Genomic DNA, 26,013 nt, shown 5'->3' with positions numbered 1-26,013 from the left:
AGGTTATAGTCTGTAATCATATCATTAACAATAAGTACTTTTGAAGTAAGGGATCGAATATTCAGCAATATTCGAATATTCAGCAAACCGAGCTTTATCATTTGCTCAATTGTATTATATCTGTGTTTTTTTTTATTTGTTGAACATTTTGGGTTTGGGAGTTTTTTTGTATTTCCTAATTCGGGGAACAGACACAGTCTCTACATGATGATTTCTAGGTGAAAGAGCATCTATGTGATGGGATTTATCTGACCTTGGTGACATGAGACAGCTACTGTAGCAGACGGTCGGTTTAGCCAGTCTGTCTGCTTCCTGACCTGAGCCCCAGATTGTCATGTTTGAGCTCTAAGACTATGTGCCATATTACTAGAGAGAAGAGCAGCACCATCCCAGGAGGGATGAATACCATCTCTTTTCAACAAGTCAGACTTGCCCCAAAAACTTTTCCAATTGTCTATGAACTCTATATTATTTTGCGGACACCATTTAGACAGCCAGCCATTGAGTGATGACAATCTGCTAACTATCTCATCACTCCTGCGAACAGGAAGGGGGCCAGAGCAAATTACAGTACCTGACATCGTACTTGCGAGTTCACACACCTCTTTAACGTTAATTTTGGTAATCTCCGACTGGCGGAGTCGAACATCATTAGTGCTGACGTGAATAATAATTTTAGAAAATGTACGATTAGCATAAGCAGCACTTTTAAATTTGCTTTGATGTCAGGCGCTCTGGCTCCAGGCAAACATGTGACTATAGTGGCTGGTGTCTCTATTTTCACGTTCCGTGTAATAGATGTCCTTGTACACATCAAAGACAACATCTATACGCTGGCTCTTCCCCCCTTCGTGCAGCTCTTTGTCCAGAGCTGAGACAGCCAACTGCTCAAAGGAGTTGGTCCTTCAGTTTCTGTAACAGGCTCATTCCATCAATGGCGGTTGTTGATGGCTCTGGGATTTCCTCAGCTGGGGACACGTTCTTCTCCAACTCTCTGGCCAAAGCTGCCTTGTTGGTCTTGCGAAGAGACCCATCCTTGTTAGCTAAGGCCCAAGGCAGAGGTCCCAGAGGATGAGCCAAGACGTCACTCATGTGTAGTTGTCGGCTCTGTGCCACCAAGATCATGTGACCAAAGAGATTTCTTTCAGCCTACCATACTACCTGCTTGGCTTGCTCCTGGCTGTGTTGCTTCTTCTTGATCTCTGAGAATGTTTTTAATTTTTTTCCTGTTGTAGAAAAGTATCACTCTTGTTTCCAGATATTCTGTCTTGAAATTTTGGTAAACCTCTTTTCCATTCTTCTTGGCCTCAAGTAGTTCATTTGCCACATCAGGTGGGGCTACAGTTACAATTGTCAGACTGACAAACTCTTCTTGTTCTGGACTGAATGGGTTCTGCCAGCAATTTTCCAGGAGATCAAAGATGGACTGGACAATCTGCCTCATCTCTTCTGAACCTGGGCGGCTGTAGTTCTGGATGATTCAGCTGAGAATCACCCCAACCGACCATCTCTCTCAGCTTTCTTAGGTATGCGCTGCGGTACTCTGCTGTCAGGTAGTACTTCGGGAAGCCCTTTGTTCCTCCTGCTGTCTGTGTGTCCTTGTTGATGCTCTCCTCAATGGTCTGGTTGACTGCATCCACTAGAAGAAACAACTTAACGTAGCATCACAAAATATGCAAGTGTAGGTGAAGGCCTGTCGGTGTGCAAGTATGTGCACAAAGCTAAAATATCACAATGGATCCAATGTCCGCGACTGTTTGCCGAATGACCGCAAGCTGTCCGGTAGTTAATCTTTTAGATTGACATCGGAGCTGTTTATTTTGTGGTTAGAAAACGGCATAATATAATAGCAATGAAGGTTGTGACCAAGATAAACACCGATTTTGGAATAAAATGGGGTTTCTGGGCATACAGTGGGTACGGAAAGTATTCATACCCCCGGTAAGTATGATCAAAAATGGCTGTAAAAAATAAATCTTTCATTCAAAAAATTAGATCTTTCATTCAAAAAATTGGCAAAAATCTAACCTTTCATTGAAGTAAAAGAATTCAAATTGCGGGGGAAATCACATTATGAAATAAATGTTTTTCTCCAAAACACATTGGCCACAATTATTTATACCCCTAGAATGTTTTATGAATAAAATATCTCTGAAGTATATCCCCATTAATATTTACCTTTTTTAGCACACCAGGGGGACTAGGAACATGAAATTGTCCAGCTATGACTTCTTGTTTCACAGGATTTTAAATATGAGGAAACACAAAGGCCAAATTCCCTTAATCATCCATCACAATGTGTAAAACCAAATAATACAGTTCTGATTTGCAGCAAAAGATTGTTGAGCGTCACAAAATAGAAAGTGGCTGTAATAAAATATCTAAATAATTGAAAATCCCCATTTTGACCATCAGGGCAATAATTAAGAAGTTATAATCAAGTAAAATTGTTACAAATCTGCCAGGAAGAGGACGTGTGTCTATATTATCTTAATGCACAGTGAGGAGGATGGTTTGAGTGGCCAAAGACTCTTCAAGGATCAAAGATGGAGAATTGCAGAGATTAGTTGAGTCTTGGGGTCAGAAAGCCAATATATATATAAAAAAAATAAACCCCTACATCCCCACATGTTGTTTGGGAGGGTTTCAAGAAAAATGCTCCTCACTCATTTAAAAACAAACTCCAGCATGGTTCAGTGGTCAGACACGACTGGAACTTCAAACAACACAGGGTTCTGTGGTCAGATGAAACTAAAAAAATAGCTTTTTGGCAGCAAACACGCTAGATGGGTTTGGTGCACACAAGGATAAAAAGTACCCTATGTGTACAATTTAATATAACCACTGGATCTTTAATGTTGTGGGCCTATTTTTCTGCTGGAGGTCCTGGACATCTTATTCAGATACATGGCATTGTGGATTCTATCAAATATCAACAGATAAAAAAATCAAAACCTGTCTGCCTCTGCTAGAAATCTTATCATGGGCCATGGTTGGATCTTCCATCAGGACAACGATCCAAAACAAACTTCAAAATCAACACAAAAATGTGTTAGAGAGCACAAAAAGCATCTGCCATGAGCGTCCCAGTCCCCTGACCTGATGAGTGGACTGAACTGAAGAGAAGAAGCACCAACATGGATCTGGGAATCTGAAGGATCTGGAGAGATTCTGTATGAAGGAATGATCGCTGATCTCTTGTCAGGTGTTCTCCAAACTCATCAGGCATTATAGGAGAAGACTCAGAGCTGTTATCTTGGCAAAAGGAGGTTGCAAAAAGGTATTTACTAAAAGGGTATGAATAATTGTGGCCAACGTGTTTTGGAGAAAAACATTTATTTTATAATGTGATTTCCCCCCCAATTTGAATTCGTTTACTTTAATGAAAGGTTAGAATTTTGCCAATTTTTTGAACAAAAGATAAAAAAATTTGAATTAAAGATTTATTTTTTTACAGCCATTTTTGATCATATTTACCGTGGGTATGAATACTTTCCGTACCCACTGTATGTGTTAATATCTACCTGAAATTCAACGTTTCTTATTTTCTTGTGTTACAAAGCTGTTACCTAATACATTCCACATGAACCTGAAAACAAAACTTATTGAAATATATTATACAAAAATTAAGAACAAATCGTATGTACATTTTATGACTTTTCAATGGTAGACAGTAGAGTCGACAATACATGTGTTATTTTTCTTTACTTTTATATTATTTACAACTCAAAACAACAAAATATCAGTGTGAATTCAAAGATATCGACTTTATTATGCCTGTTAATATTTACAAATATTTTAGATTGCTTGGTATTAATATTAGATCACTGTCATTGTGGTATTGGACGTTTGTGTATTTTTTAAAAATAATTCTAATACATAAAAGTAGGAAAATTACCAATTCTAAAAAAAGTATAAAAAGCTGGGACTGTGGAAAGGTTATCACATTAAAATGAACTTATATTAACCCCATAAACAATTTAGTACAGGTAAGGTTTTGCCCACCCAGATGGTACCAATATCTGATCTGGCCCATGGACTAATTTTTATGCTCTCATAAATAGAAGTGTCTAAACTTCAAAACAAAATTAGATATTTACAACAAATTTGACAGACATGTATGGGCACACTTTGAGGACACCTAATAAAAGTGGTGGAGATCAGGCAAGATGTGGTGTTATAACTGACAAAAAAAACTTGAATTGCCTGTATTGGCTGTAAATGGTATTTTCTATCAATGATCTAAGTTTATTTGTTTATTTGGATCTCCATTTGCCACTACCTAGGCAGTGGCTACTCTTCCTGGGGTCCCAACAAGTAGAAAATACAAAACTACATTTAATCAACAACAATAAAAAGTAAAGTCAATGAAACATACTAACCCAATATTCATTCCAAATATCAAAATCAACAATTTACTATATATTGTGCCATTAAATGTTCCTTTAAAAAAATTATTTAAATTTAAATTCTTGTAAAAATGTGTAATATCAATGGTAAATCATTCCATATTTTCATTCCTCTATACATTACAGTCCGTTGTTTTGCAGTGATTTTCGAAACAGGAAATAAACAAAATCCCTTTTATGCATGCCTGGTGTAAAAATGACTAGTACTACTATACAAAAGTTGAGAATACAGGACATTAGGAACTCTAGACAGAAATATTTCTTATAAAATAAAGCAGAGAGACAATCCTTCACCAGTGACTTCTTAGTATATTAGCTCTTCTATAACAGTTTAAATTGAGTCGTGTCGCTCTGTTCTGGACAAATACAATTTTTCAAGTAGTTCATTTTTTTTTTTACTTGATGCACTCCACCACACCAGGTGCCCTTGCAATAACACACATTCATCCAATCACTGATTGTGCTGCAGTGACTGACACCCCTGAGAGCCAACAGTAGCGGCATAATCATAAGGCCCGCCCACAGGTCGCACCGGCGCCGCTGTCAGCATGAACAACAGATGAGAGAATCAGATGAGAACAGATCAGATGAGACTGCAGCATGGATCATTTCTCCAGAAACTCCTTGCACTAAATGATAATCATAATCTATCGGGAACTGTATGCACTTTGGACTTTGGATGCATCAGCCTGGAGTGTTGTCGTCAGAGAGAGAAACGTGAAGTGGAAATCGGAGTAACTGTTAAAGATTTAATGGATCCCAGAGTGATCATCTGTATTGAATAATCTTCTTTAATTCAATATGTGATGCAATCTCGTTTTGGTGACTGACATTTTTTATCATATGTTATCTTATGAAAGATATGTCAATATCAGAAATGATTTGATATGAGCTGAGTTGAGTAGGCCGCACTCACAGCACGAGCTGAACTAGTTAGCCGTGGGCTAAAGCTACCTCTTGTAACAATGCTCATTGTAGGCCTTTATCGCATCACAATAGAACGCTGGAAGTAGCCGTGAAAAAATTGCTGAAGCAGTGTACTGCGTCTTCCGGTTATTGCTTTCACCTTGGCTGTCTGTTAATTATCACTGGACAGCTTCCCGCTCGCATCTCCCAAAAGTTTATTTTTGTTTTTGTTTTCTTGATTCCATTTGAATGGTTTAATTAAATTGTTATAACCAATTATTTAAAATGTAATGATTTAAGCAAAACTTTCTTCAAAGGTTAAACCAAACTTTTATTTTGACGGGTTGCCTTTTAGTCTCTGTGTTTTATGATGTGATATTTTTTCTCAAATGAAGCTAAAATGCTGCTGAAGTGACTCTCAGAGCGGCTGTGTTGATGAAGTGCATTAATGTCCTCATATAGGCTGAAAACATTGCGAGCGTCATGCATGCTTCAGTGTGTGTGTGGTAAATGAAACAGTGCGTCTGTGCCATTCATTCACAGAGACACGCAGAACATGCATGATTCCTATTTAAATAGTCTTTATGCAGTTTAATATTGACAGACACTGGTCTATATCACAATTTTATTTAAGTTTACTTTCCTACTTTTCATCTAAAGGTAACTAAGTAACCACCGGAAGTGCGAGTACACTGCTTGGCGATTTAGAACGTTCCGAAACAACGAAATGAGATAAAGGCCTAATGGCTGGCTGACCAGTGCCCATGGACCGGTTTCCCCTTTGAACCATAATTTGAAACCATCAGCTAGTAGGATAATTACAATTTTCTTTTGTTTTTCGGACTCAAAGGACTTTGATTTGTGGAATTGATTGATTTTTTTTTTTTTTTACTTCTGAAATGGAGAGACTTTGTTTTTCGTACTTGAATTGATCGAGAGAAGTTTGAACAACTCTTTAAACTGAATCATTTGATTCATGAACTCTGATCAACTGAGTCATTTGATTCATGAACTTTGTTCAACTTAAAGGGATACTTCACCTCTGGGAAGATGAATGTGTATTTAAAATAGGTCATTTAAGTAGAAGAAATGTGAAGAAATTTTTGAATTTGGAGCTTTCTAGACCGAGAAAAGCCAGAAAATGCATTTTTGTCTTATGTGGATGAAAGACAACAACTCCCAGAATGCACTTGCTTCGCTGCCTTAGGAGGCCACGCCTACCGGTAAGAGTGCGTAGTTGAAAACAACAAGGCTAGGTGATGAGTTTGCGAGGGATTTAGAGATAGCCCAAAATGTCCGGGATTCAGCTTTTGCGTTCTACAGTCGCCATTCATCATGTTTACTGTGGCGAGCAGGATGAGGCTGACGGCCGCGGGAGAACGGCGCGAGGCCGGTGGCGTCATTGCTGAGACGCGCCGGGTCTCGCATCTCTCACGGAGGAGCGGGAATTTTCTTAGCAATGGTAAAACGCACATCAACCGATCACTTGTTTAGCGTTCATGTAAACACTACATTCAGATTCACCAATCGGAATGAATTCAGTTAGATTGAAACAAAAGGTGCATGTGCATGTAAACAATGAATGGCGACCGCAGAAAGCAAAAGCTGAATCCCGTACATTTTGAACGATCTCGCCCGTCGGACAAGTCCGGGAAAAGGAGGATGTTGTTGTTTACCCCTACTTACTCAGCTTTCTCCTACTATTCAGCTTTCTCCACAGAACAAGAGCCTACTAGCTTAGCTTCCAAAGAAAGACAGCTGACACTGTGTGTACATTCTGTGAGTGAGATCCCTCCCTCTATGGGCGGGCTGAAAACATGCGGAACAACGCCATCTACTGGCTGTAGTCTTTAGCCTCTAACCAGAAAATCCTCCGATGACGCAAAATGACGATTTTTGCGTCATCGGAGGATTTTTTCCAGACAAAAAATACATAAATCTCTTGTCTCAGGGGGATATGAGGGTGGAAAGCACGGTAATTCGAAAATACTACAGGTTTTCTACTAATACAAAGCTTAATGCTAAATCCTGAAGTAACCCTTTAATCAATTCATCTCTCCAGCATTTCCAATTCATATTGTTGAACATACTATTTACTATAGAAAGATAAGGTGGTTTAATGGAAGAAATTATGAATCACAATGTGTTTTGAGTCAAACCCAATATCTGATAAAAATTTTTTTGTATATTAAGGTTAGATAATGTAGGGCTGTCTCGTGAAGGAATTTCCCTTGCGGTAATTTTGAGTGCCTCAATAAGGCGACATGCAGTATTATCACCATTTATATATTTATTAGGGGTTCAAAGCATGAAGTGCTGAAACCCTATTGTAATTTGTGCATATGTGACGTAACATCATAAACAAGCATGCAACATTTTATGGAGATCGAACCATAGGTGGCGCTATAACTGTTAAAAAGCTTTAATACCATATATTCCCTATGATACATTGTCTGTATTGGCTGTAAATGGTCTTTTCCATCTATTATGTCAGCGGTTACATGCTTGCTAAATAAAACTTTAACTATTGATGCTTTTGTGCTTAAAGGCCTAAAAGGCCTTAACTGCTTGAACCCCGATAAATGCTGCTTGCAGCTTTAATTTGGGTTGCTTTTGAATATAGGCTGATTAGTATTTTTGTAACTATGCAGTTTAATTGGGTTCTAATGGACTCTGTTCTCTTACGAGAGTACTCTTGTGTTGCGTAAGATAGCTTACGCTACGGGAAAATCCCTTTTCTCGAGAATACTGAAGCCAAAAATTATCCTTAATTTTGTATTTGTTTAAAACGCATTTGCTGCACAGAGTAGACCTAGACGAGGCAGATTGTGCGCCCATAGGCTGCTCTGAAGCAATTGCTGCAACCTATTGGGAGGCTGCTCGTGATGTAAGCACCAATGAGGGCGCGGGCGCCCTCACACGTCACGTCCCATAAGTCCCATGGCTTATGCCTATATAAGCCCAGTCTCGATGAATCAGCACATCAGCGGGACGAGCCATCTGCTTGCAGATACAAGTGCCGAGGACGCCGGCCGCTTCGTCGCCTTCAGCCGCCGTTCCCGCTATCCTGCGCCTATATCCTTTCTTTGCAATGTGTGTTCGCCGCTGCGACACACTTTTTTCTACTAAAAGAGCTGAGGCGTTGTTTCAAATGCCTCGTTCCAAGTGTGGCTCGTGCAGATCCCAGCTCAGCGACGGGGACCGCCACATCTTGTGCGCTTACTTCCTGGGCAAGAACCACGCTCTAAACGCACTCACCCAGGGCGGCTGCCCAGAGTGCGACGCGATGACCATGTCAACCCTGCCGACTCGACTGGCATCGTTCGACATGGACCCCACCCCTCCGCTTCCGTCTTCTGGGCCGCGCCGTAAAAAGCGTCATTCACAAAGACCCCCAGAGGATGTTTCGCCCCGCGGAGACACGCCGGCTGTGGTCCCTCGGGTTCAATTCCTGACCCCTCCCCTTCCGTGCAGGAGTCCAGTGGAGTTCGGGCTAGTGTTGATGCTGAGCTTCTCCGTCTACTTACTAAGGCTGTGGAGGACCTCGGACTCGATTGGTCGCTGCCCGAAGAGCCCGCGCCCAACAGGCTAGATGGGTGTTTTCTCCCGGGACGGCGCTCTACGCCCCGCTCGAGGCCCGCTCCTTTCCTGCCAGAACTGCATGAGGAGCTGTCTAAATGCTGGAAGGCGCCATACTCTGCAAGGTTGCATACTCACGTCTCTTCAACGCTATCGTCTGTCGACGGCGCTAGAGAAAAGGACTACCTCTCTGTTCCTCCGGTCGAGGATGCAGTGGCCACGCACCTCTGCCCGCCCCCTGTGGGTTGGCGATCCAAACCCGTCCTGCCTTCTAAAGCCTGCCGGACTACTTCAGCCCTCATCGCCCACGTATACGCCGCCGCCGGTCAGGCTGCTTCGGCACTACACTCCATGGCTGTGTAAGAACTGATTTTCCTGCTAAAACAAAACTCACCCTGCAATAACGCCATAAAATGCACCCTGGACAGCAGATAACAAAGTCAGAGCACAGAACCTTGTCCTGCCCAAACTGATCTCATTGTCCCCTTGTTTGACGTCAACTCATCCCCCCTCTCATTCCTCAAGGCACTGAAAGTACATTAAGAATGTCTATATATCACATATGGTGTATCTTGTGAATATGTTGTTATTCCTTAACATGTTTGGTGTCATTTTAATGGTCACAGTGCGATTGGTGAAATGGTCTTAATTTAATTGCAGTCATTGGTTTAATGAGAAAGATTGAGAACTCAGGAGAATCCTGTATCTCTCTGGCTGATATCTCTTTACTATATCTCAAGAAACCAGGTGCTACCCCCCTCGGGTACATGGATTGGCCCAACCAACTCTAAACAACATTTGCATAACCCCCTTCTGTTCTGATCTGATATTTAAGGTGAGGGAACAGGGCAACCTTTGGGACTCTTTTACCAGGATCATCCCCCGTATAGTAATGAATGTCAGTATTTTCCTGTTGGAAAGCCCTGACACATTACTGTATGTCTCTGTCAGGAAAACATTACTTACTTTTAGAGTCATCTTTGAGTAAATGATGTCATGTATTTTCTGAATTGGCTTTTAATAATTTACTTCTGTAATTGGCATGATACATTTTTACCTGACAAATAAATGTTACATCTTGAATTATTCTGAAGTTTTAGAAATCATTCATTTTAGTAGATTAATGTGTAGTCTGGTGTTTCCGCAAATCTTTGTCCAGGATAGAATCAAACTGAAGGCACTTTGAATGGACCATGGGGCACATCTTAGGAAGACCTTCTGATTTCTGACTATCTCCTGACTTAGCATGTTTTATGCTGCAAATATTATAAAAAATGACACCTATGGGTCTGTAGTGCACGGCTGCATGGGGTAAAATACTTGCACTGCACCCTCTGACTATTTCAGGACTGGCTAGTTTGTGATCGTGAGCGCGCAGTCGTGACGTGACGTCTCAAAGCGACACTAGGTCCGTAATGAACGAATAATTGAAAGTATGGGATAATCAGAATAAACAAAGATCTAAATTAATTCATAATCAATATTTATGATTATTTTCTAATCAGAAATACGATCTAAATTTGATTATCATTTGAAATTGAAGTCAGATTAAGCGTAGAGCTAAAGTAATACTAAAACTAAATTCCAATAAATTAAGTGAACTTCACTGGAGCGCTGAAAAGACATACACGCTTTAAACCTTCGCCAGGCCGTTGGATTCCGTCATTGGGCCAATGGATGGTCCTTACAGCTGTGTTTCAGGTCTATCAGGCCAACCTCCTCCGCTCTATGGACGAGGCAGGCCCGGATCTGAGAAGTGCTACGGACCTAGCGCTAAGAGCCACTAAGTCTGCTGCCATAGGCACGTCAATGGCTGCTCTCATGGTCACCGAGAGGCACTTGTGGCTGACACTCTCTGAGATGAAGGACGCTGACAGAGCTACATTCCTCGACGCGCCTGTATCCCCTACGGGGTTTTTCGGCCCGTCTGTCAAAGGCTTCACGGAGCGATATTCGGGGGTGCAGAAGACGTCGCAAGCTATGCAACAGTCACAGGCCTCCTCCCCCCCGGGGACCCAGGTCTAGGCTTGCGCTGAAGCCCGAGCCCCCTAAGTCTTCCTGACCTCTTGGAAGAGACCACGATGGTTGAGTCCCGCCGCGGCCGGACCGCCATCGAAGACAGGACGCCTCGCTCTCACAGTCCCCTCAACAGAGCCGACTGGAGAAGTGTATTTTACAGTCAACGAGCCCGTTACACAACCCGCTTGCCTGTACCTAAACGCCATTTTCACAGCAAACCACATAAATCTCAAAAAGAGCATTATGTCTCTTTCTCTGGTTCATACCGAAGGTGTTTTAAATGTAGCAATTGTGCCCACTTCCCAGTGCCCACCCCTACACATAAGCACGGCCAGTTCAGTGAAACTCACTCATTCACGGCCCACATTAATAAAACCGGCTCACTCCGCATATGTTTCAAGTGCAAAAGACGTGCCCACTATTCAGTGGTCACTCTTGCCAATAAACACTGCCCGCTCGGTGATACACACTCACTTAGGGCTCCCCCCAGCAAACAGCTGTGTTTTAAAGGAGTCATAATGTAGAAATTTCACTTTTCCACGAGAATCAATGTATGTTATGATTGCATAATGATTGTACACTGGCCGGGAAGCCGATATTTAAAAGTGAAGCGTTTGTTTACCTCGGGGTTTGTAAAATAGGCCACGTGCACGCGCACGAAAAAACGAGATTTTGATTTCTTCCCCTTCTTGACGTCAAGACGGGGGAGGATATACCAAATATGGACACCGCAAACCTATGCCGCGGGAAGCCCGCCCCTCTCCCCCTCAGATTCAGTTTAGTTGACTCGAGAAAGATGGAGAAATCGAGTGCACACCTGAGATGCTCTGTGGGTGACTGCCACAAACAACATGCAAATGTGTTTTATCTACCAAAAACGGACGAAACTATCAGGGAACAGTGGATGAAATTCATTTTTAATGACGCTGTCCCAACAACTCTTTCAAGTGGCGTATCGTTAGGTGTGTGTGCTAAACATTTTACACTGGAATCTTTTACAAATTTGGGGCAATATCAGGCGAACTTGGCCTCGAAGCTCCGTTTGGGAAAAGGTGCCATCCCAACCATCAGGGACTTGCCAGAAATTGAAAAGGTAAGACTGTGTTTTTATTGCTCTACTGTGGTTAACAAATAGCAGCTAACACCTAATGCGGCTATTGTATGTAACGTTACCTTCGAGGTAAACACGGGGAATAGACTCTACGAATGCTAGCCACATCTTTCCACTTTGTTTTACACTAGCAGCTACAGTAGTGACGGTACAGGAGTCCATGCTCAGTGGCTAAAACTGTTTAAATGCAAGTATGAAAACAATATACCACTAGGGATGCACCGAATATTCGGCCACCGAAAATTTTCGGCCGAAAATGGCCCAAAAGTGCATTTTCGGTTTTCGGCCGAAAGACTTTTATCACCGAAACAATACGGCCGAAATGTTGTGATGACGCAAACAGCAGACACCGCGACCTGCACGTGCTTGTCTGATGCAACATTACATATCTGCGGTGTGGACGTATTTAAATATATCTAAGAGTGACCCACGGACAGCGATTTTCAAAACACAGACATCCCAAGTCTTCCGGAAGTTCCGGGAGTCTCCCGCGTATTGAAACCGGCTCCCTAATGCCCGCAAATTAGTTTAAATCTCCCGGAATCGCGAGCGAACATGAGCGCGCATACGTAGCGCGCGCGGCAGAGAGAGGGAGCGAGAGACCTTTGCGTGTGTGTGCAGAGCAGCCGTCATTTCTCAGAGGTTTACCTGAGCTGTTTATGGTTTTTGCAACTCACGTCCATGAGCATATAACTGCAGATATTATTTTGGGCTATGGCAGTATTGACCTAAAATATCGAAAATAGCTTTCAGTTAGTGGGGCTTCTGTAAGAATGTATATGGCAATGGTGTATTTTTTCTTTTTTCTTTGGTTGTGATTACAATTTCACTACTCTCATTCCGGCGTAATAATCAAGGAACTGTGCGGCTGTACCATGGGTGCAGCAGGCGTAATGATATGACGCAGCGCCTGAAAATAGGTCTAATAGGTTAGACAAACTCGTTGGAAGAAGTTACCGAGCTGGGGACTATTTTCAGGCGCTGCGTCATATCATTACGCCTGCTGCACCCATGGTACAGCCGCACAGTTCCTTGATTATTACGCCGGAATGAGAGTAGTTCCTAGCCATATAGGCTTAGAAAATCGCAACTTTTCATTTTCCATCGATCTTAGTACACGGTTTAACTAGAGAAGAGTCAAGTTTTAAATAGAAAAAATATTGAAACTCTTTGGTCATTTTGAAAGAAATGCTACTGGACTCATCAGAATCAATGATCTATGCTAAGCTATGCTAAAAGTGGTACCGTCAGACCCGGAGTTCGGCTGAATGGATTCTAAAACGGTAAAACTCAACTGTTTAACTCTGGGGGAGTTGTAAAATGAGCTTATTTCCGAAAAAAGTGGAGTATCCCTTTAACACTGTTAGTATGTGTGGTGTGCAGGGCGTGTTTGAACCCAAAATTGTCAGATGTAGGCTAGACGAAATTGCGTGGCATATAGTGGTGTAGCCGCGTCTGTTCGATTTGTGTGGTAACGTTAGCCATGTTCTTCATGTATCGGCCTTTTGACAGCTTCGGCTGAAGTTGTCCTTGTGTTAATTGTCGTGTAATAACTTCTGTATGACCTGGCAATAAACATTTTTGTAAGTGTCTATAATGTGATAGTCTAAACTGATTTTATTTCGGGTGCGGGTCGGGTGTCGGTTCTATTTTAAGCGGGTCGGTGCAGATTTTTATTAGTGCTGCTGTTGGAAAACGGGTCGGGTGCGGATTTACAAAATCGGACCCGTGCAGGACTCTCTGGTGTACACATAAATCTCTGACCCATCGTCGTCTTCTTCGTTGAATATCTGTCGCTCTACTTACGTCATCTGGTATAAATTGAAACGATTGGCTATAAGCTACGTACAGGCGCATTTGATAGACATTTTGTAGCGCCCAATAAACGGCTCTGGGCATTTTTAAACCACGCCTCAAATACGAGAAAATGAACATGTAGTATCCAGACCACGTCTCAAAGAGAAAGTGGTCTGACGTTAGCCAGGCTATTAATTTATAGTAATACTTTCAAGATCACTAAGAAGTCTAGTTTCAAATATAATTCTTTTGAAGTGTTGGTGCTTAATGTAACAACATTGAGTGTAAATGATAAATCACGTTTGAATTTGTGCTGGCTAACGTATACAGGCCACCAGGGCCCATACAGACTTTATCAAAGAATTTGCGGACTTTCTATCAGAGTTAGTACTGGCTGCAGATAAAATCCTAATTGTTGGTGATTTTAATATACATGTAGATAACGAAAAAGATGCATTGGGATTGGCATTTAAAGATATTCTTAACTCTATTGGAGTTAGACAACATGTGTCAGGACCCACTCATCGTCGTAATCATACTCTAGATCTAATACTATCACATGGAATCAATGTTGATGCCGTTGAAATTCTGCAGCAGAGCGATGACATCTCAAATCATTATCTAGTCTCGTGTAAACTTAATTTAGCCAAGGTTGCAAAGCCGACTCCTTGTTACAAATATGTTAGACCTATCACTTCTGCCACTAAAGATTGCTTTATTAATAATCTTCCTGATCAGTTTCATCATCTCAGCATCCCAGATAGCTTAGAAGAACTTGATATTGCGACAGAAACTTTTAACTCACTTTAATTAATAATAATATATATATAAAAAATCTAAATGCAAAAACTTTTGTCAAATTATTTATTTATTTAAAATAAAAATTTTGGTAAAATGCAGCCTTGCTTAGTAAAAATCTACCCTGACTGACCTCAAACATTTGAACCAAAAAAAAAATATTTTAAACGTTCATCAACATAATAACTATTATAGACCTGTTCCTGCAAAGGCAATGATGGTATATGCTGCAACATACTTACACAACACCAAGAACACAAAGAGAGGGATGAAGGGTCTGGAGAAGATGATGACAGAACAAATGAACAGTGAATATGATGAGGCTGCTGTTTGTTCATTAATTGTGAGGCATAGCAGTTTGCCTGAAGGTGGTAGCCAGTGTGTGCTTTGTGTGGTGTGGAGGTGAGGCCCTCTTGGTTAGCCTTGTGTCTGGCGGCTGACCCGGGTTGCCCAGACTCAGTTTTAACTCTTGCATCCTACAGAGTTTTAACTGGGTCCTCGTTGGATCTTGCGACTTGCGGACCAACCTGGGCAGCCCTTCTGCCATTTGGGCGTTGCCCTAGCGACTCGCGGGGCCTGTCTTGTATGGCATAGTGTATATTTGTACATAGTTCGTTGATCACACATGGTGATGGGTTTAGGTGATGTCATCTCAATGGGTGTCTTAAAGACCTACCCCATTAATATGTATCGTACAGTGGCAGGATCCAAGTTATGTTAAATACCCACATTTATTTTTCCTCCAGAAATGCATAACATTCAGCCTAACAAAGATTCATCGTTTATCCAAAAAGCAATTTTGAATTTTTAAAAGTGTCAGGATGTGATTCACCCTCACTACACCCTGAAAACAATGCATCAACATTCACAAGAGCACTCATGATTGTGAAATGTAAAATTATTTTGTTTTCCATAAAAATAACCTAAAATTATGCCTGAAAGTAATCATAATTTACCTAAATAAATAAAAAAAAATCATAAAATTAGCTCTTTGAAATCTGAAAATGCCTGAAATGAAATCAGCATCCTCTAAAACCACTCACATATTGTAGAAATTGACCATACAGTGCAAAATATCTGGTGAAAATTAACGATTAAGCTAATAATGCTAATTATGCTAATCATGCAAATTGCTCAACAAAATTATGCAAATTAGCATCCGGCAGTTTCTGTATGCTGGGGACCCATACTTCACATTTCAGCAATAAAACTTTGGTGTACTCAACATTTCCGGGTTCACCTAGTTGGCTACTAGACTATTTCATGACATTGGTATGGAAGCTTGTTTCCGCCACAAAATAAAAAAAAATAAAAGTTAATTGCGACTTTTTATCTCACAATTGCGAGTTTACATCTCGCAATTCTGACTTTATTTCTCAGAATTGCGAGATATAAAGGCAGAATTGCGTGAAATAAAGTCAGAATTCTGAGATATAAAGTCAGAATTCTGAGATATAAAGTCAGAATTCTGAGATATAAAGTCAGAATTGCGAGATATAAAGTCGCAATTGCGTCTTATAAAGTCAGAATTCTGACTTTTTATCTCACAATTGCGAGTTTACATCTCGCAATTCTGACTTTATTTCTCAGAATTGCGAGATATAAAGTCAGAATTGCGTGAAATAAAGTCAGAATTCTGAGATATAAAGTCAGAATTCTGAGATATAAAGTCAGAATTCGGAGATATAAAGTCGCAATTGCGTCTTATAAAGTCAGAATTCTGACTTTTTATCTCACAATTGCGAGTTTACATCTCGCAATTCTGACTTTATTTCTCAGAATTGCGAGATATAAAGACAGAATTGCGTGAAATAAAGTCAGAATTCTGAGATATAAAGTCAGAATTCTGAGAAATAAAGTCGCAATTCTGAGAAAAAAAGTCAGAATTGCGAGATATAAAGTCCGAATTCTGAGAAACAAACTCGCAATTCTGACTTTGCTAGCATTTCCTGTTATTGCCTCTATCACCAGATTGTCATGTTAACGGACGGTTGTAGAATGGAAAAGATTATAGAGGATTATTTTCGGCTCGGTTTCACAAATAGAGAGATCTTGGTTTTACTGGAGGAATCACACAACATAAAGCTTAGTCTCCGGACTCTTGAGAGAACGTTATGCAGGAATCAGTTGTGGCGGAGACGCAATAAAACTGACGAAGCTGAAGTGGCACATTTTATACACCTGCAGCTTCAAACATCGGGACGACAACATGGCTATCGGTGGATGCACCAGAAATGTTGGATGTCCGGAATTATTACAGACAGAGAAACTGTCCGTCAGTTGATGCGACTGTTAGATGGACAAGGAGTTGATCTACGTGCTCATGGTCGTCTACGCCGACGCGTATACAACAGTCGCGGGCCAAATTATGTTTGGCATATTGACGGGTATGATAAATTAAAACCTTACGGCATATGTATAAACGGATGCATTGATGGGTTTTCCAGAAAAATTATCTGGCTTGAAGCATACAAAACAAACAATGACCCACGAGTAATTGCAGGTTATTTTGTACTTGCTGTTGCTGAGAATAACGGATTTCCACAAAGAATTCGCATTGACCATGGTACTGAAAATACTCATATAGCAGAGATGGAAAAATTCTTCAGAGACACTGCAAGTGCTGAATGTGTCACTCTTGGGCCAAGCACTGGGAACCAGAGAATCGAACGATGGTGGTCCACTTTGAGAAGCCAGTGCATACAGTTTTGGATGGATCATTTTGAACAACTAAAAGAAGACGGACACTTTGTTGACACTTTCATTGATAAATCTCTCATCCAGTTTTGCTTCCAACATTTTATACAGGTAACAAATTTGGTTCACTATCAGAGTGGTTATAGAGAGTATTGAATTTGGATTATAACTTAATATTATTTACTGACGTATAATGTGCAATTTTGTTAATTCATTTGACAAGACAATGTTTTAATATATAGGCCTACATATATATGAAGAATTCAGATGCAAAAGCCTCTAAGTGCCATCTGAAATTTTCAGTTCAGTAATTTCACTTAATTGGCAATGAAAATTACCTATTAATTGTCATTTAAATGAAATTACTAAACTTAAATATACGAGCTTGATAAAAATGATCATTCTAGAAGAAAATTTCAGATGGCACTTAGAGGCTTTTGCATCTGAATATATATATAATATTTCCTTTCTTTTATGAAGGAAGAGCTTGATGAAACGGTCAGTGCCTGGAATTGCCACAGGATACGGCCAACTCACAACCCACGGGCTCCCAGTGGTCGACCTTCAATAATGTTTGCTGTTCCCAGCTTATATGGAGTGCAGAATTTCTTGCATCCAATTGAACAAGCAAAACTGAATATTTGCCAAGAGGAGTGTTTATTTAAAGACTACCCTTGTGATGAGGATGTCTTTCAACTGTGTGTAGAACTCATGACTGAGCATAACCTTGTCATGTCCGATGATGTTTATGAAATTACAGACCTTTACCTCCAGCTTCGTGAATTGATCCTTCAAGGACTGGACATTGAGGACTAGATTCTCCATACTAAATTAATAAACATCACTATAATCTATGTAGAGGTATTGTTTCAATTGTTTTAGTATTTCAGATGACCAAAATATTTAAATTGGTATAAAACTTTGCACATTTTTGAAAATTGTATCTGTCTGTAGGTGTTGAATTGCAGCCTTTCACCAAGTTACTCTTCCTACCCCAGCGACCTTGGACCACTGGAGGGACCACTGGAGGGAACATCGGAGCGGCACATGCCCACCTGTTTGTAGTTTACTCTGAGGTAAGAAGAACAACATTTGCAGAGTTCTGCTAGGAAAAGGATTTGCCTCAAAATGGCTGTGCTAATTAAAAGCAAGTCTTCATCATTATTGTCTTTGCCTTGTTGGAAATCCCAATTTTTAAATCTGCCATCTGCCCATAAATTTAAAGTTCCCTTAAATTTATATGAGAGTACTGTCGTATTGCGTAAGCTGGCTTATACTCAGAGGTGTAAAAAGTACTCAAAAATGTTACTCAAGTGAAAGTACAAGTACTGAGGGAAAATTTTACTCAATTAAAAGTAAAAGTATCTGGCCAGAATCGTACTTGAGTAAAAGTAAAAAAGTACCACACTAAAATTGTACTTGAGTATTAAAGGAGTAAAAGTAAAAGCAAGAATGAAAACTAGAGATTCTTGTTTAAGCTTTAAATCTCTAAAAACATGAAGTGAATGAAACATACAAGGTTTTATCCTGCTTCAGAACTGTTTGTATTTAATTATCAAACTATAAGACTACTATCTAATGCCAGTATGCTTTACATGCTTTAAACAATCCACTAAACATACTTTTACCACTAAAAGAAAAGAATTCGCTACGATACGGCCACGGGTTCGCAGCTGAATCACGTTCTTCCTCCATTTTCTTTCACTGATTGACTGTTATAATTTATCTAATTTCCAGGTCAAGGTGCTGTGCATTGAGATCCTAAGTCCCTCCCCTCTGCTTCCGGCTCATGGGACCTTATTTCGAAAAAAACATGTATGGTAGTCAATGACGAGAGACAACTTATCTTTTTATTCCGTCTGAACTGTGCCCTGAATTACACATATGAAGTTTGTCAATTTAAAAGATAATTATGAAAGTCAAGAAAGTTGCATAAATTGTCATAAAACAGAAGAGTAACATTTAGTTTTATGTGAAAATCGCTCAATGAACTACATCTCTCGTCTCGCACTATGTACGTCACCATCCGTTGCTCGTATGTGTGCAGTCTGGTACAAAACACGTTCAGGCTTGACGGCGTAACGTTACGATTATAACATAAGACTATAGAAAAAACGACAGACGTTAGCGTCAGTAAAGTTAGCTTCATTCATTGAGAGAAAAGGTATGACGTCACATGTGCGCCTTTTGCGTTTGTAGTCTTTATAATTATGTATTTTCACAGTCTTATACCTCAACAGTTTTACATCAAACTGCGACTTTCTTGACTTTAAAATGCATATTTTAAAATGACAAACATCATATGTGTAATTCAGGGCACAATTCAAACGAGATCAAAATATTTGTTGTCTCTCGCCATTGACCACCATACAATATTTTTCCGATATAAGGTCCCATAGTGGTCAACCGGAAGGGGACCTCTAGGTTGAAAAATCGTCAATGCAAGTGAATGGGAGAAAATAATTATTTTCTGATCCCGTTTGAATTGTGCCATGAATGTGAACATATGTTGTCTGTGAATTTTATATAATTTTTCATGTTACGAGTTTGACGGTATATTGTATGATTCTTTGGCTAGCAGTTGTGGAAAAGACATAACGAGAAAGACTACATGCATTTACTGCATTTCGTTGCCTTGTACCTGTACTTGTGTAATGACAATAAAGTTGAATCTAATCTAATCTAATCTAATCTACATGTCGCCTATGTGACGTCACCTCCTAACACATTTCGCTCCACTTGTCAAATCACGGTGCTAATGCTGCGATAATCTATGGAGACAGATCGAGATGCCTGTGTGTTTCGTACCCAAATGTCAACATTCAAACCAAATAGGCTGTTCTTTCTTCAGATTCGCGTCGAAAGCAGCGAAGAGTTGTAGTCCACAAAGTGCTCTCACACAAAGTCTAACCGTATCAAACTTCTACCTGCTAAATTGCAACATTCTTTACACGAAAAATTATATTAAAAATTCACAGACAACATATGTTCACATTCATGGCAAAATTCAAACGGGACCAGGAAATTATTATTTTCTCCAATTCACTTGCATTGACGATTCAACCTAGAGGTCCAGTGGGGTTAGCGGAAGGGGCGGGACTTACCAGCTCTATAGATGCACGAAGTCACTCCCAAAGGACCGATGAACATGTCTGACCAATTTCATGGAATGTGAAAATGAATCTCATTGGCAGAATAAATTACATTTAAATTAAACTGGGCATGAGCACAATTCAATTGGTTTGGTAATAGCAAGGGAAAATAGAATGAAGTGATCTCCAAAAAAGAAGTACTTTTTGACTATAAATAAAATTGTAAGGAGTAAAAAGTACTTTTTTTTCTTAAAAAATGTAATTAAGTAAAAGTAAAAGTATTGATTTTTAATTGTACTCAAGTAAAGTAAAAATCCCCAAAAATAATACTTAAGTACAGTAATCAAGTAAAATTACTCAAGTATTTTACACCTCTGCTTATACTACGGGAAACTCCTTTTCTCGAGAATATTAAAGCAAAAATTATCCTTATAATTTTCCTTTAATGTAAAATGCAGTGCTGCAGCAAGCAGACCTAAGCGAGACGGCTCGTGCGCATATTGCGCATATACTGCAATCTATTGAGAGGGGGCTGAGACGTAATAGCCAATGAGGGCGCTTGGCGCTCATTCTGCGTCACAGCCCGCCAAAAGGGGAATGGCTTATAGCTATAAAAGATCCGCTTACCATAGGTTCCCTGATTTTCATCTCCTTCAGCTTAAGGTACTCTTCGCTGGACCGCAGAAGAAGCTTTGCGCCGTCGAAACAGCACTCAGCGGGACGAGCTACTGACTGCACGCCGGCATCCGGTTTCCCCTATGCCGCCTTCAGCTTGCCGTCTCCCACCCGCTGCGCCATCCGGCGTGTTATATCCTTTCTGCTTGTGTGTGTGCTCGCTATCGCGTCACACACACTTCCTCTAAAAGAGCAAATTTTTAGCGGGCGTTGTTCCAAATGCCCCGCGACAACCGTGCAGAGCCCCCATCGCCGACGGGGATCTTCACATCCTCTGTATTTCCTGCCTGTGATTCGGCTGCCCGGAATGCGAGGACATTGGCCTTGTCGACCCTGCAGGCTTGACTAGCTTCCTTCAGCGAGGATCCCACTTCCCCGCCGCTCTCTCTCGGGCCGCGCCGTAAAAACCAAACAAATCCTTGTGCAAATTCACCCGGGGGATTGGTTTATCTCAGTGGATCTGAAAGACGCATACTTTCAGATACAGATAGCGCCCCGTCACAGGCCATTCTTGAGATTCGCCTTCGAGGGTCAACCTTATCAGTTCACTGTCCTTCCATTCGGCCTGTCTCTAGCACCTTGCACGTTTGCGAGGTGCATGGACGCAGCGCTAGCCCCCCTAAGACAACGAGGTATGCGAATACTGAACTATCTCGGCGATTGGTTGATTTTAGCTCAGTCGGAGGCAGAACTGGTGACTCACAAAACCTGGCTACTCAGTCATTTAGAATGTCTGGGTCTCAGAATCAACATGACCAAGAGCTCACTGTTCCCCAGCCAGAATATTTCCTTTCTGGGAACAGACATAGACTCTGCATCGATGAGAGCGTGGCTGACGTCACAGTGCGCACTCTCCATCCAGCACTTAGCGGCGTCATTCAAGGCTGCAAAACATTTCAGAGGATTTTAGGCCATATGGCCTCAGCTTCTCCAGTACTTCAGCTCGGTCTGCTGCATATGCGCCCCCTCCAGTACTGGTTGAAGACTCAAGTTCCGTCTCGTGCATGGATTTCAGGTCACTTTCGTATCAAGGTAACCCGCGGTTGTATCGAAGCCCTGGATCCTTGGAAAGCAGCAGACTGGTATCAGTCAGGCGTCAGTATGGGGACTAAAAGTCGTCTCGACAGATGCTTCCAACCTCGGTTGTGGTGTCCTTCACGAGGGCAGGCCAGCCTCTGGCCTTTGGTCAGGCTCGGAGAAGCGCCTGCACATAAACTGTCTAGAGAAGAGAGTGGTGGTCGAGCTGTGCCTGGAAATTTTCCTCCCGTACATAAAGGGGCACCACGTCTTAGTCCGATCGCACAACATGTCAGCGGTGTCCTACATAAACCGCCAGGGCGGTCTCAGATTTCGGAGCTTGTACACCATGCCCAAGCGCCTTCCTGTGTAGGCTCAGCACAACCTGCGCTCGCTGAGAGCAGAACCTAAGCGCTGCCTGTCTTGAGTTTGGGCCCAATGCTCAAGCCAAGACACGGATATGTTCCTAAGGTGCTCGCCACACCCTACAGAACACAAGTTATTTCGTTATCAGCTCTCCCCACATCTAATGATGAGAGAGACGTGGTTTTCCTTTGTCCCGTCATGGCCCTGAAAGTCTAAGTGGAACCTTCTGCCGTTTTCAGACAATCAGAACAGATTCTTTATATCCTTTGGTGGTCGCACTAAAGGTCTGCCACTACAGAGCAAAGTCTCTCACAATGGATAGTTGATGCTATCTCGCTGGCTTATGAGTCCAAGGGTCTCCGCTGCCCTCTGGGCATCAGAGCGCACTCAACTAGAGGCATGGCCTCATCTTGGGCTTTGTCCAGTGGGATTTTACTTCAGGACATTTGTGCGGCAGCAGGCTGGGCCTCTCCGTCTACTTTTATCAGGTTCTATAACCCGGAAGTTCCCGCTTTACAAGCTAGAGTGTTATCGATGTAAGACACCTCTTTACAGCTACTGTGCCCGACTTCGTCCTGCTCAGCTGTTTTTTTTACTTTTTTAAGCATATATACTTTCTTTCTTATACATTGCACATTCATGAGTAGGCCCTACTGGTCCTTCCCTACATATTCCTGTATTCACTAACGTGTTAGCCTGGGGTATTATTAGTATTATTACTTCTCTTCCTATAAGCCCCTGGCACGTACCCTGGGATATTGGTGGAAGATAATTTATCATGCACACTGCTTTACATTGGGTTCCCGTAGCATAAGCCAGCTTACGCAATACAAGAGTACTCTCAAAAGGGAACGTTTCGGTTACTAACGTAACCTCGGTTCCCTGAGATGAGGGAACGAGTATTGCGTAAGCTGCCATGCAGTATGCTCTGATCTGGGATCACTTTAGTTGATGAAAACCAAGGAACCTATGATGAGTGGATCTTTTATAGCTATAAGCCACTCCCTTTTTGGCGGGCTGTGACGCAGAATGAGCGCCAAGTGCCCTCATTGGCTCTTACGTCTCTGCCGCCTCTCCATAGATTGCAGTAGTTGCCACAGAACAGCCAACAAGCACGTGAGCCGTCTCACTTAGGTCTGCTTGCTGCCAGTGTTGCCAACTTTAGCGACATTTTAAAAAAAAAAGCGACTAGCGACTAATCTACCGACTTTTTGGAAAAACCTCCGTAACCTTCAAATGTTGCCAATTCTGTCCTGTGAGCGCGAGGTCTTGCTTTCTCCCTGTCATCACTCTCTCTAGCTGCGTCTACCTTGTTCAGTGAATGGCTGAGAGGAGCAGCAGCACGTTCATCTGTTGAGCGCACGGCTGATGACAGACGTGAATGAGTAGTGTTTTTCCACAGACTTATCACTTATCTGCTTTTTTTTGTTTTATATTTAAAGAATTTAGTTTAACCATTTTAATTTCCTTTCTTTTATTGTGCTTAATACTTGTAATACTCAATCACAGAGCTTTAGTTCATCCGGTTACCGAACTCTCTCAATTCAGATAATTTTCCACATAGGCCTATAAAAAATTTAGTCATTCACTATATCGTAGCTACTCGTTCTTGTCAGACAAAAAAAAAAAAAGATAGGAAATGAGAACAGCTTTATTTGACATTCGGCTATATATTATATTATATTATATTATATTATATTACATTATATTATATTAAATACAGTATGTGAGGATTCATTTAGAGAGAAAACACATTAGGCAGGCAGAACGCAAATATGAAGCGATCACGTCATGAATATGCTAATTGACGTATGACGTCATCTAGTGACATTTAGCGACTTTTAGGGAAGGCGTTAGCTAATTTCCTGTGAAAATAGTTGGCAGCACTGTGTTTTGCATTAAAGGAAAATTATAAGGATAATTTTTGCTTCAATATTCTCGAGAAAAGGAGTTTCCCTTAACCAAGGTTACCTTAGTAACCGAGACGATTTAATAATCTTTATCTTATTCCTTTTGCATTTGTCTTAAATTATGTTGTTACACTGACACTCACGAGTGATATTTAAAGTTGTCCCTTAAATATTTAATGTAACAATTTTTTTCCTCATTTTATTACAGGTCACAACCATTCATGAGGCAACAGAGAGTATTGACGGCTTGACTGGTGCTGCCAGCATGCTGTCAATTTGAGATCTTGTTTTCTGCTTATTTTCAGAGTTATAACATGGCAAAAGCACAACCATCAGAATAAGAGGCATCTAGATGTAACTAAAACACTTAAAACATTTTTTAATAATTGTAAAAAGTTTGCCTTATTCTTTGATTTTTTATGTTTTTCCAACTACAGTAATGTACATTCTTTACATGTGTTTGCGATACATTATACTGTCAATACTTCAAGGCATAACTTGAATGCAAATGAAGCACAGCAAGCCTTTTAAGATGTACAAGACAATGTTTTGAACCTCAAAACGAATATATTAATGGCTTAAAACTGTTCAAAATTGATGGATTTCTCCTGTTTAACCTTGACTTTGAAGACTTTAAAAGGGCAGGTGATTGAAAATATGAACAAAAATGGGTTTACAGGTTAATTGATGTTATTTGTATTATCCCTGAAATAAATTTAAATTGGAATTGAATTTCTTATGGTATTTAGATTATTAACTATGTAATCTTGTTGTGGTACTTTGCTCCAAACAAAACCTTAAACTTTGTTCTCAGAATGGCAGTGCTGTATGTACTCCTATAAATCATTTAACACTCATGATGGACCTAAATGGTTGTAATAATTGTACATGGTACATTGGCTGTCAGGTTTTGTGTGCCTCTATAGAGTTACAACTGAAATATTTTTAAAGTTCAGAATTGAAATATTCTTTAAAAAAAGACAGTCAGACTTTCAAACTTTGATGTGCATTATTTATTGGCTTGTGGAACTCACTCCATCTTTAATGCACAAAATAACATTGGCACCATGTATGCAGGTTGTGTTGGTATTTTATGCATAGTGGTTAACCAAACATAACACGTGGTACAAGTAAGAATTATACAAACCACAGTAAAACAATTTCTATAAAACTATTTCATAAAACTGTTCCAAATGTTTAACCTATAGCATGAACTAAAGGTTCACAATAATGCGACACCCATTTGTATACAAGCACAAAGTTAAATTAAGAACACATAACTGTTCAAAGCCATCTATAGTATCTGACTGAAGAGGCAACATGTACAATTTTATGTAAACAGTAGGTTGCACCTAAACAATGTGATATATATCACTATTGAAATTCATTAACAAAATATAAAATAAATGATCTGAAAACATCATAAATACATTTGTTTGAATTTCAACATAACCAGCAACAACTACTATAAGTAAACAAATTAAAGTGAATGTTTTACTTCATGTATATGAGTAAAATAAATGTAAAGTACAAATGTAAAAATTTGAATATCATGCAAAAGTTCATTTATTTCAGTAATTCAACTTAAAAGGTGAAACTAATATATTATATAGACTCATTACATGCAAAGTGAGATA

General features: G+C 40.5%; 3 protein-coding genes and 1 long non-coding RNA gene across 4 annotated transcripts in view; 2 read left to right on the top strand and 2 right to left on the bottom strand.

The window, feature by feature from the left end:
* The window catches only part of LOC311295608 (uncharacterized protein), a gene marked incomplete at its 3' end in the record, with an annotated part of 334,919 nt that overhangs the window by 63,905 nt on the left and 245,001 nt on the right, over positions 1 to 26,013 (top strand). The gene's annotated exons all lie outside the window — the stretch shown is intronic.
* The window catches only part of LOC311295867 (elastase-1-like), a 304,045-nt gene that overhangs the window by 54,855 nt on the left and 223,177 nt on the right, over positions 1 to 26,013 (bottom strand). The gene's annotated exons all lie outside the window — the stretch shown is intronic.
* LOC311295859 (uncharacterized protein) overlaps positions 1 to 26,013 on the bottom strand; it is an 85,207-nt gene that overhangs the window by 25,531 nt on the left and 33,663 nt on the right. The gene's annotated exons all lie outside the window — the stretch shown is intronic.
* LOC311295877 lies at positions 18,071 to 24,857 on the top strand. The gene is made up of 3 exons (XR_014628412.1): positions 18,071 to 18,177; positions 18,271 to 18,392; positions 24,585 to 24,857. It is a non-coding gene; the product is annotated as an uncharacterized lncRNA (long non-coding RNA).

The sequence above is a fragment of the Rutilus rutilus genome (genome assembly GCF_951802725.1).
Source record: "Rutilus rutilus genome assembly, chromosome: 8".
NCBI classification, from domain to species: Eukaryota; Metazoa; Chordata; class Actinopteri; order Cypriniformes; family Leuciscidae; genus Rutilus; species Rutilus rutilus.
This window is presented reverse-complemented; position numbering and strand designations above follow the sequence as displayed.